Here is a 10,391-nt window from a genome sequence, read left to right on the forward strand (position 1 = left end):
AACTAGTGAATTGTTATATCAGGTATATTTTTCAACAATATAGCTTCCATCTGTTTCTTTTCTGTATATTGCATTTATTTCCTCACAAACACAATAAGGAGAAAAGTGGAAGGTATAGAAAAGAACCCAAATGCAATTTCTGTAAATTTTTTTTTTAACTTATTGAGGTAGCCATGGAAGTACACCACTCACATCTTTTGTTGCAGGAAGCCTAATTGATTGATGAGTCTGACATCACGCTCTGAATCCACCATTGTATCTCCATAAAAGCTCCCCTTTTCATGAGTTGCCCCTAATCATTGATTGAATGTGATATGAATACAAATGTAGGTCTTTTCTGCAAGGTACAGATTCCTCTGATGGGTGACTTTGGCTTGAGGACTCCTCAGCCCAGATGGAACTTTCTTAGAACTGCACAGTAGTCTGAGATTCGATTCATCCGATCTTTCTTCCTTTCCTCTCTTTCTCCTAAGGGTCAGATCTACGTCATGGTCTGAAGAGTCCAACTCTCCAGTTTATTCTCCTTTTTCCTTCATTGTTGTTTCCTCCAGTAAATCTTTGGCATCTTGTTTCTTGAAGCATCTGAATTAGTATATATATATTATTATCATTATATATTTTGTTTTTATTTGAAGTTAGTATAGGATTTTATTTAAAAAAAAGGTTCCAGATTTAAAAGTGTTAAAGAACTATGATCTGTTTTACATCATTTATAGTTGAGGGACTGAAACTCAGAGGTTCTTCTGAACATTGAGTTTGGAAACTTAACCAACTTATATAATGGCATTAAGCAAGGCCATAAAGGCTTGTTCTTTTGCCTTGGACAAAGAATGAGGAGCCCCAATAATACCAGTAACTCCTTTTTTGATACCAGACAAGCTACTTAACTTCTCTAAGCTTATTAAAGGGGTTAGGGTAGCTAATCTATATAGCCTCTTTAACTCTGAAATATAATTTTATGAATGAGAAAACTTACATAATTTACCTGACCAGTTATCCAAAAAATTAGGAAATATCTAGGTTAGATTTTTTTCCTAATAGACAACAAGTGGTCCAAGACTGTGTGTGTGTGTGTGTGTGTGTGTGTGTGTGTGTGTGTGTATTGACCTGCACAAGGAAAATACCTTGATAAATTACGGTGAAGGATATGATCTGAGAACATGGATTTTGGGGACCGATATAATGAAAAAAGTAGCTGAACTGTTTGGCATACAGAAGGGAATTTACTTCTTATTCTAGGAGGCAACAGAAAAGAGAAGGCAGAAGGGGAAGAGCAAGGAAAGAGAGTGGAGACATCAAAAGAGTATAAAACTAGTGACAGGCATGGGTGCACATTTCTAGGGACAGCGGAGGGAAAGGGCTTTTAAGGCCAGAGATACCCAACATTTAATTGGAAGATATTGCTGGATTAATCAGTCTTATGTTTGAAAGTGGCACAAATCCAGTTCCAAGAAGCTTAAATAAAAAAGGGATCTTAGTGGGTCACAAAATTTGGAAAGATACTAGGTGAGTTTGTAGCAACTAAGAAAGATTTACAGAAACCAGTGTTGCAGGGGCTGAAAATAGAAACCTGGGTTAACAGTGCCAGATCTCTCGCTCTCTTCTTCCCTCATTCCCTTCTTTTTCAGCTTTGCTCATCTCTGTTTGACTTCATTCTTTTCTGCAGCAGGCAGGACTTGGCTATGTGGCAAGAAACATGGTTGCTGAGCAACCATAAAGAAAGAGCTTTTAGGGGGCCTGTAGGGGTTCCAGTGTGCGTGTAACAATTCCAGGGACATGTTCTAATTAGACTTGCTTGGATTCCATGTTCATCCCTTGCACCAATCATCAGCGCCAGTGAAATAGGGCGCTACAATCAACTGACACAGGTCATGTGACTACATTTTTGCCTGTGATGGGGGAAGGGTCTATTATCAGAAAAATAGAAATGCTTTCTGGGAAGATAAAAATAATAGCTGACTCTGTGTTGCTTTAGTGTAAACCAATCTTTCTTCCAAAAACCTTTCTTTTTTAAAGATTTCAGTTTTTTAAAGTAATCTCTACACCCACCGTGGGGCTCGAACCAAGAGTCACATGCTTGATGACTGCCAGCCAGGTGTCCCCAAAAAGCTTTCTTACAATCAGAATGTTGTATCCATGCAACACTTTTGTGTAAATGGGGCTTTGTAGGCAGAAATTTGGGGGATGATCTGAATCTTCCCTGGGTTTGAGGTAGTAAGGAATAGGGAAATACACACTGGCAGTCAAATGATACATAAACTCAGCTAATTTAGCAGGAACAGAAATTTGGAGTCAAAGGTGACTATGAGAATAAGGCAATAGAAGAGGGCATTGCACTGACAAAGGATGTAGGATGGGGGTTTGAGCCCATTTTCATATCCCTGTGACCTAGATTGGGGCAGATTAACATTATTGACTATTTTTAGGTTCTTCAAAGATTCCCCTACTGACAATCTTTAACTGTAATTCCCCCAATGTAGGTGATGCTTCTTATCTGATTGGCTGGTTTTAACTTCTACTTTCAGGACTGAGCTTCCTAAAGTTGGTCATGAGGGGACCTCTACGGAGTGAGGAGCTTTCAAATTGGCTCCAGATCGGCTCCACCGAAAGCCTACGTCTGGTCTGGGGAAACACTCCTGCATTTGTCCCACCATCTCTGGATGGTCAGTCCTCTGCTCTGTGGCCGTAGGTCCATCTATCCACAGCCTCTCTTCATGGGCCTTACAAACCCCAAACTCCAGAGGACACATCATGTCACTCCTAATGATCTGCTGCTTACGGTTCTGTTGGAGCCTGTCCAACTGCCTGAAGTGAGGGGATGTGCCCTGCCCCATGCTGGGTAGAACACAATATTCCCATAACCCTCTGCAGAGAAATTCTCTCCTTCCTTTCGCTTCAACTTCAACTCCTGGTAGAGGTGAAGGGTTCAGGGCTGCAAAGCCAGCTTTTTCTCATCTTTGTAGATTCCTGAAAATGGGGGTCAGCTCTGTAATGTGGGGAGAGCTTAGCATCTATTGATTTGTTTATGGTTTTTGGAGAATTAGCCCCAATTTAAAAGGAGGGAATCTCACTTTAGGCTCCTTTTCCACATATGTTACCCCACGGAAACCCCACGGATATTGGGCTCAAACCTCCATCCTACATCCTTTGTCAGTGCAATGCCTTCTTCTATTACCTTGTTCTCATAGTCACCTTTGGCTCCAAATTTCTGCTTCTGCTAAATTAGCTGAGTTTATGGATCAACACTAGGTATATTGGTCCCATATTACAGATGAGGAGATGGGTTTAGTGAGGTTACGTGACTTTTCCAAAATCATACAGAGAGTAAGTGACAGGATAGAGTCCTCCACCCCAGGACCCTGAGACCATGACCAGATTTTTCTGACTCCAAACTTTATGCTCTTTTCTGCTTTAAAAACTGATTACCAGCGAGACCTCGAGTCTTGCCATTAATGTTCGGGTTTGGGCATGAGGAGCCTTGGTCAAGGGCTGGCGCCTCTGACTGGTCATTGTGTCCTTAGCCCACTCACTTCTGTGTCCGTGCTTTCCTTTGTGTAAGCTGTGGAACATGACAGTAGTATGGAAATACGTCTCTTTTTATTGTTTCCTTACAGAACTGTGCTGGTGCCAATGTTTGGGGCTGGGTGTAGGGAAAGAATGAACTAGAACGGATGGAACCTGCACTACTGCGTGCCCGTCACTCTGTGATAGGTTTTTACGGCCCGGGTTTAATCAGGATTGACCAACACCCAGGGGCAACGGGTAAGCACGGCCGGCTGCCCACCTGCAGGACGCAGGCGGCTGGGCCTTGAGGACGCGGGCTTAGCAGCGCACGCGGTCCCACAGCCACCGAGGGCCCGCCCGGGAGGCCCCACGGCACAGTCCGAGCTCTTTCCAGCTCGTGCAGCGACCGCTTCAGAAGGAAAGTTCTTCTCAGATGTAGGTACGCTGAGGTTGTTTGGAAAAAGGTAAACAAGGCTCATAAGTTTCGTTTTTACGGTTCCTCTTTCAAAGGAGCCCCGTTTCGCTCCTCTGTCTTTCTCATGCCTCTGGGGGACCCGCAGGAGTTCAGTTATGAGCCTCAAGATCATACGCTCAGGCTCCCATTTCCTCTCCCTGTGGTAGCACCCCGTAACCAGGACACAAGAGTACTGAGAGTAGCACCCAAGACCAAAGAAGGGGGGAAGGGGGACAGGCCAGAAGGAGGGGGGGGAGAAGGCAAGAAAGGGAGACAGAGAGAAGGCAGGAAGGAAGGGGGGGAGAGAGAGAGAGAGAAGAAAGAAGAAAGAAAGAAAAAAGAAAGAAAGAAAAAAAGAAAGAAAGAAAGAAAGAAAGAAAGAAAGAAAGAAAGAAAGAAAGAAAAGAAAAGAAAGAAAGAGAAAGAGAGAGAGATCCCTGGGTGGCTCAGTGGTTTAGTGCCTGCCTTCAGCCCAGGGCGTGATCCTGGGGTCTCAGGATCCAGTCCCATGTCGGGGTCCCTGTGGGGAGCCTGCTTCTCCCTCTGCCTGTGCTCTGCCTCTCTCTCTCTCTGTCTCTCATAGAAGAAAAGAAAGAAAAAAAAAAAAGAAAGAAAGAAAGAAAGAAAGAAAGAAAGAAAGAAAGAAAGGAAGGAAGAAAGGAAGGAAGAAAAAGGAAGAGAGAGGAGCGAGATGGGGCAGGGAGGGAGGAGGCCTTCAGCGGGCTCCCTCCAGCTCGCATCTGCAGAGTCAATCAGATCAGAAGGCTCGAAGCCCCGGAAAGTTTGCAAATTTAGGCATCATCTGTGGCCCTCAACAGCTCCAGACATCAAAGGGCCCCAAGTCCCCAGCCGTTGGCCCAACCCCAGGACTGCGGTGGAAGGTGAGCCTCACCGTTACCTGTGGAAAAACCAAGGACAAACAGGAAGGATTAAAGCAGGAAATGACTCACAAACCCCAGCAGGCGCTGCTGCCCTCCCTCCTCTGATCCCCCTCAGACGGATGGACGGGTTTCCATTCGCTTTGCTTATAGGATTTTCCCCTCAATGATGACGCGCTGTCCCTACTCCCTCCCAGGAGGGCTCAGTGTTCCCAAAGCCGCCTCCCTGCCCTCCTGCTCCCATTTGCTCCGCCGCCCCCTTCGGGCCGACTCAAGGCTCAGTCCATGTCCACGAGCAGGACTAGGAAACAGCAGGTGCAGACTGTATGCACGGTGCGATTGAACGGAGAGGTGAGGGCGCTCGGGCTCCTGGCTTCCAGGGCTTCCAGGGCCTCCAGGAGCTCCCCGGACGCCCTGTCTTTTGGGCTCAGCCCTTGGCCCCAGGCCCGCTCAGAACAGGGGACTTGGGTGCTGCGGAGTTTAAACTGGTCTGCGGACGGAACAGGTGGTTTCGGTTGTCCCAAGGGGGGGGGGGGCGCCGGGAGGTTCCACAAGCTCCTCTGCAACAACAACAACAAACACCCCCAAACCCGGTTGGCAGCACTCGCCTGAGTTTGCAGAGCTGTGCACCATTATAAAGTATTTCCATTATATGGGAGCAACAAAGGAAATCATCTCAGGGGCGCAGGCTGCTGGCTGTACTAGGATTGGGAAGTGAGGTGTTTTGAGTACCTGTTACCTTTCTAAAAATTACCATATTTAAACCTACCTCACGTAATTTACTTTTTAACAATGGCTGTGTTTAGCATCAGGTTTGCAAAATTCCTGAAATTCTAAGGGTTGACTTGGTTGACTTCCGTGCCGGTGGGCCCTGGAGGCTGAGGGGGTGGGGGTGAGAGGACAAGTGAGCTTCCAGGAGGGAAGGGCACAGGCTGGCACCTGAGGAGCACGTCACCGGGAGCACGTCTCTGCCCGTGGCTGGCCCGGGGACCCCGAAGACAGTGATTCGAGGGACTGGCTTTTAATTTCTTATTCTGTGCCGTGCTTCGGACTCTGGCCCTTTCCCTCAAATCTTTAAGTCTTTTAAAAAGTGGTTAAAGAAGACCATGCAAGTGACACAAACAAACTTGAGCACTTCATTCTCCGCTGGGAGCACTGCAAAAGGGGCGGGAGGCGGGACGCTTCTAGAGGATGAAGAGGGAGGAACAAGAGAGCAGGTGCAGAGCCCGGGGTTGGCGGGGTGAGGCCTGGCCCGCCGGACAAGCCGAGCATTCCCGGGGACGTGACCCCTGTGTTTCAGCTGCTGCCGTGGCACCGTGGGCAGCGTGACCGCCTTGGGCCTAGGAAGTTATTTCAACAAGCGAAGGAGCAACAGACACACAGACTTGTGTTTGACGGTGCTTTGAGGGCCAGAGGTCACACCGGGGGTGATGAGGTGTGGAGAAGGACGTCGTGGGAGGGGGACGCAGCGGGTGGGAACTCCCAAGCAGAAGCAGTTTGGAGTGAGGGGTTCCCCGGTGAGTTGGGCCCCACTCCCTGCCCGTCCTGCAGTCCTCACAGACGGGGCTCTCCCTCGGAGGGTTGCTGGGCTGGTCTTCTGAGGACAGTAAAGAAAACAGTGACCCCAGAAGGCTACAAGACTTAGAAACACCTGGTTAAGATGTTAAAGAAAACCCTTTATTTAAAAAATAGTTCAAATGAGTAAGAAAGGCACTGATAAATAAGGCCTGATGGTTTTCTTTGGATGCCGGATGAATGAAGGGCTGCTCTAATTCGCACGGGCCACTCTTTCATCCTCACCCCGGAGCCACTGTTCCTCTTGACAGCAGCGGTGCACGGCAATACGTACTAGTGAAGTTAGTTTGTGCAGCGGGACCCACAGAATGAAGCCCCCTGCCTGCCCAGTGGCCTGGCCCATGTCGCAAGTCTAAACCTAAGGCGGCCTGCACCTTCAGGGGACACCTGTCAGAGAAACTTCACACGCACCAATCGTGATCCTCCAGTTCGGCATCAGCGAGCTTACCTTACTCTAGATAAAAAAGGCCGCTAGTCTTTTTTTTTTTTTTTTTTTTTTAAGATTTTATTTATTTATTTGAGAGAGATGAAGATTGCAAGAGCAAGCACGAGTGAGGGTGGGAGGTGAGGAGAGGAAGAAGCAGGAGCCGACGCGGGGCTGGATCCCAGGACCCTTGGGACCATGACCTGAGCTGAAGAGGGATGGTTAACCCACTGAGCCACCCAGGGGCCCTGTGAGAAACCCCTGACCTCCGAGCCAAGTGTGCCCTGATTCCACATTGCCTCTTCTAATGCTCTAGAAAACTCACTCTTGCCAAACCCCCTGGGGAAGGGTCTCCACTGCTTGGAAGACCCTGTGCTTCTCCAGCCGCAGGCTGCCTGCCCTTGAATAAACGACTTCAGATCCATTTTTCATTTTCATTTTGTCATTTAATGGTACCAAAAGCAACTTCCAAAAGTTATGCCAGCAAAAAGTATGGTGGAAGTTTTGCTGCCCTCGCAGAAACTTCTGCCGTTCAGTGACCAGGCCAGAGAAGCTGGTGGTAGACAAGAGCCAAGCTGCCAAAGTGGCGGCCACCCTGCCTTTGGCCCAAAGGCCCGAGGAGAGGCCCCCGCCAACCCCTAATTCATATAAACCCAGCAGTAACCGTGTTTCTCGGAGCACAGCAAGAGGGAAACAACAGAGGAGAAGGCGCTGGGTTACCAGAGGGAGGCTCTGTGACTAGAGGAGTAATTACCAGTCCCTGAGAGCTTAGGAGATTGCAGGAGAACCTGAGAGGCCACTGTACTAACACGGTGACAGACGTGGCAGATGTGATTAATCAAGGGCCATCATCTATTTAAGAAGCAGGGTGCTAATTAAATATTCTAGACATATTTCTGTAAAAAAAATTATAATGAATAGACACTCCTTGAAGATGTAAACTTCAATTATCTGGAAAAAATGGATTGATGCAAATCACTTTGTTACTGATTTTTTATTTCTTTTTAAAGATTTTATTTATTCACAAGAGACACACACACAGAGAGAGAGGCAGAGACACAGACAGGAGGGAGAAGCAGTCCCCATGCAGGGAGGCTGATGTGGGACCCGATCCTGGGGCCCTGGGGTCACACCCTGGGCCGAAGGCAGATGCTCTCAACTACTGAGCCACCCGGGCGTCCCTAATTTTTAATTTTTTAAAAAGCCATCCATAACCACTTTCCTAATTTGTCAGAGTCGTATGTTTGAATATTAACAAGAAGTCTAAATCATGCCTCTATGCTTTTTCACTGAATGTTCTATTTTCACCTAATTTTCAACTTATTTACAACCGAATTCATAAATTCTCCTGTGAAATTACAGAAAAAAAAAATACATATCTTGGTCTCTGCCCTCAGTTCCAGACACAGGATTCCTAAATCCCTTGTGATTTCGTAAGAGTTAAGAGCACGAGCGGCATCTTGTAATATTCGGTTTTCAATCCCAGTTCCTGACCCAGGGCTCCTAAGTCCTGGAATGTCGTGGGTGGCGGGAGTGTCTTTTGTCCTAATAACTCTGGGTGGCTTCTGGAAAGGGGCTGGTCATCAGAAAGACCACACCTTGACTAGAAGCTTGGTGTGTGCAGCCCCAGGCCCATCCTCCGGGAGCGGGACAAGGTCTAGAGAGTGAGTTAATGACCTATCGGTCCTATGTAATGAGGTCTCCATAAAACCCCCCAGAGTGGGGGCTTTGGAGAACTTTCAGGTTGCTGCACCTACGGAAGTCCTGGGAAGATGCCGCACCCGGTGAGGCCCCTTGTGCCGTGCCTCCTTGCCCTCAGGCATCTCCTCCCCTTATAAGTTCATCTGTATTCTTTATGATAACTTTTTATTTATTTATTTATTTCAGAGAGAGAGAGAGAGAGAGAGGGAGAGCAGTGGTAGTGGCAGAGGGAAAAGGAGAGGAAGTAAGAGCAGGCTCCCCACTGAGCAGGGAACCGACGTGGGGCTCCACCCCAGGACCCTGAGACCATGACCTGAGCTGGACAGATGCTAACTGACTGAGCCACCCAGGTGCCCCATCATAGCTTTTTATAATCACCCGGTAAGTGTAAGTACGCTTCTCTGAGTTCTATGAGCCGTTCTAGCAAATTATTGAACTCAGTGAAGGGGTCGTGGGCACCTCAATATATAGCCGATGGGTCAGATTATAGGTGACAACCTGGGCTTGCAACTGGCACTTAAAGTTGGGGTGGGGTAAATTTGTGGGACTGAGGCCTAGCCGGTGCCATCTGAGTCTGACTCCAGGTGGTACCCGAACCGGAATGAACTGTGGGACTCGCCCCTGGTGTCCCAGAATTGCTTGGTGTGTGGAAAACACCCCCACACAATTGGTGTCACAATTGGTGCGTGCAGTAGTGGGGAGAGTAAAGGAAAAATACAGGAGTGTCTTCTAGTAAATCTCTCAAGCTGAATTCTGCAACCCAGCAAGTTGTTTTTGTGTCACAATCACCAAGCACGAGGCCTTGGATTGCTCTCTGAATAATCCTCCTTTATTTCCTACGCGTCATCAGTTTTAAAATTCTCAGTGTCTCCTTGGTTAAGACCGTCTCTCCGTGTTGATCCTCCTGGCTGACCTTTATCCTCTTACACCCACCCTCTTTCTTAGCTCTCTAACTACTAGTTCCCGGTGTCCCGACTCTCTCCAGACTATCCTGTAACTGACTGTCACCACCTAAGACTTTTGAAACCCTCTTTGTTCAACGTACTGACGGAAAGCATGACATTTGCTCTTGTCTTGGATTTTAGTGCTAGTATCTCTCTATTTCGTGGGAACTTGGGCAAGAAATTTAGCTTCTAAGCCTCAATTTCTTCACCTGTAAAGTGGAAATAATAATAGTGCCTAAACCATAGGGCTGTTGTGAGGATTAAATGAGATAATCTGTATAGTATGAGCCCGACGCCTGGCACCTAAGTGGTTTCTCTTCCACCTCTCTGACACTTCTACCTTCTCACACTTCTTTATTGTTAGGTCTTCCTCTTCCAGAGGCGATAGTCTGCTTTGCCTCTCCTCTGTTCAATCTATATCGACTCACCGTGGGACCACATTTGGTCTCAGGCCTTTAAGTATTACCTACATGTTGATGGTTTTCAGGTATAAGTTGTCTATCCCTCCTGGCATTTCTAGACAGCTGACTTCTTCAGCTCCAAACTTGGGGTATATGAAACAAAAACAAAAACTCACCACGGAGTTTTCCCTTGGACCCTGAGTTCCTTAGCCTGTCTGCCTTCTCTCCACCTTCATCATCTTTGTTTTATATATAATGTCTAGGGTTTTACATTGTACTCAGTGGGAAGAATAGAAAAGTATATCAACTTTATCTTGGTGGACATGTCTACTGAGTTTTTTTAAATTAAAACTTTTTAAATTGTGTAAAAACACATAATACAAAATGTACTCTCTTCACCATTCTTTTTTTTTTTTTAAGATTTTGTTTATTTATGCATGAGAGACATAGAGAGAGAGAGAGAGAGAGAGAGAGAGGTGAGACATAAGTAGAGGGAGAAGCAGGCTCCAC

General features: G+C 47.0%; 1 long non-coding RNA gene across 2 annotated transcripts in view; it reads left to right on the forward strand.

Annotated features, from left to right (window-relative positions):
* Nucleotides 1–1,331: 1,331 nt before the first annotated feature.
* LOC144307344 (uncharacterized) overlaps nt 1,332–10,391 on the forward strand; it is a 33,830-nt gene continuing 24,770 nt past the window's right edge. The window contains exons 1-3 of one of the 2 annotated variants that reach the window (XR_013374236.1): nt 1,332–1,868; nt 2,526–2,810; nt 3,615–3,762. This is a non-coding gene — a long non-coding RNA (uncharacterized LOC144307344). The remainder of the gene's footprint in view (nt 1,869–2,525; nt 2,811–3,614; nt 3,763–10,391) is intronic. The other variant, XR_013374235.1, reaches the window with a different exon arrangement.

The sequence above is a fragment of the Canis aureus genome, chromosome 38 (genome assembly GCF_053574225.1).
Source record: "Canis aureus isolate CA01 chromosome 38, VMU_Caureus_v.1.0, whole genome shotgun sequence".
NCBI lineage: Eukaryota > Metazoa > Chordata > Mammalia > Carnivora > Canidae > Canis > Canis aureus.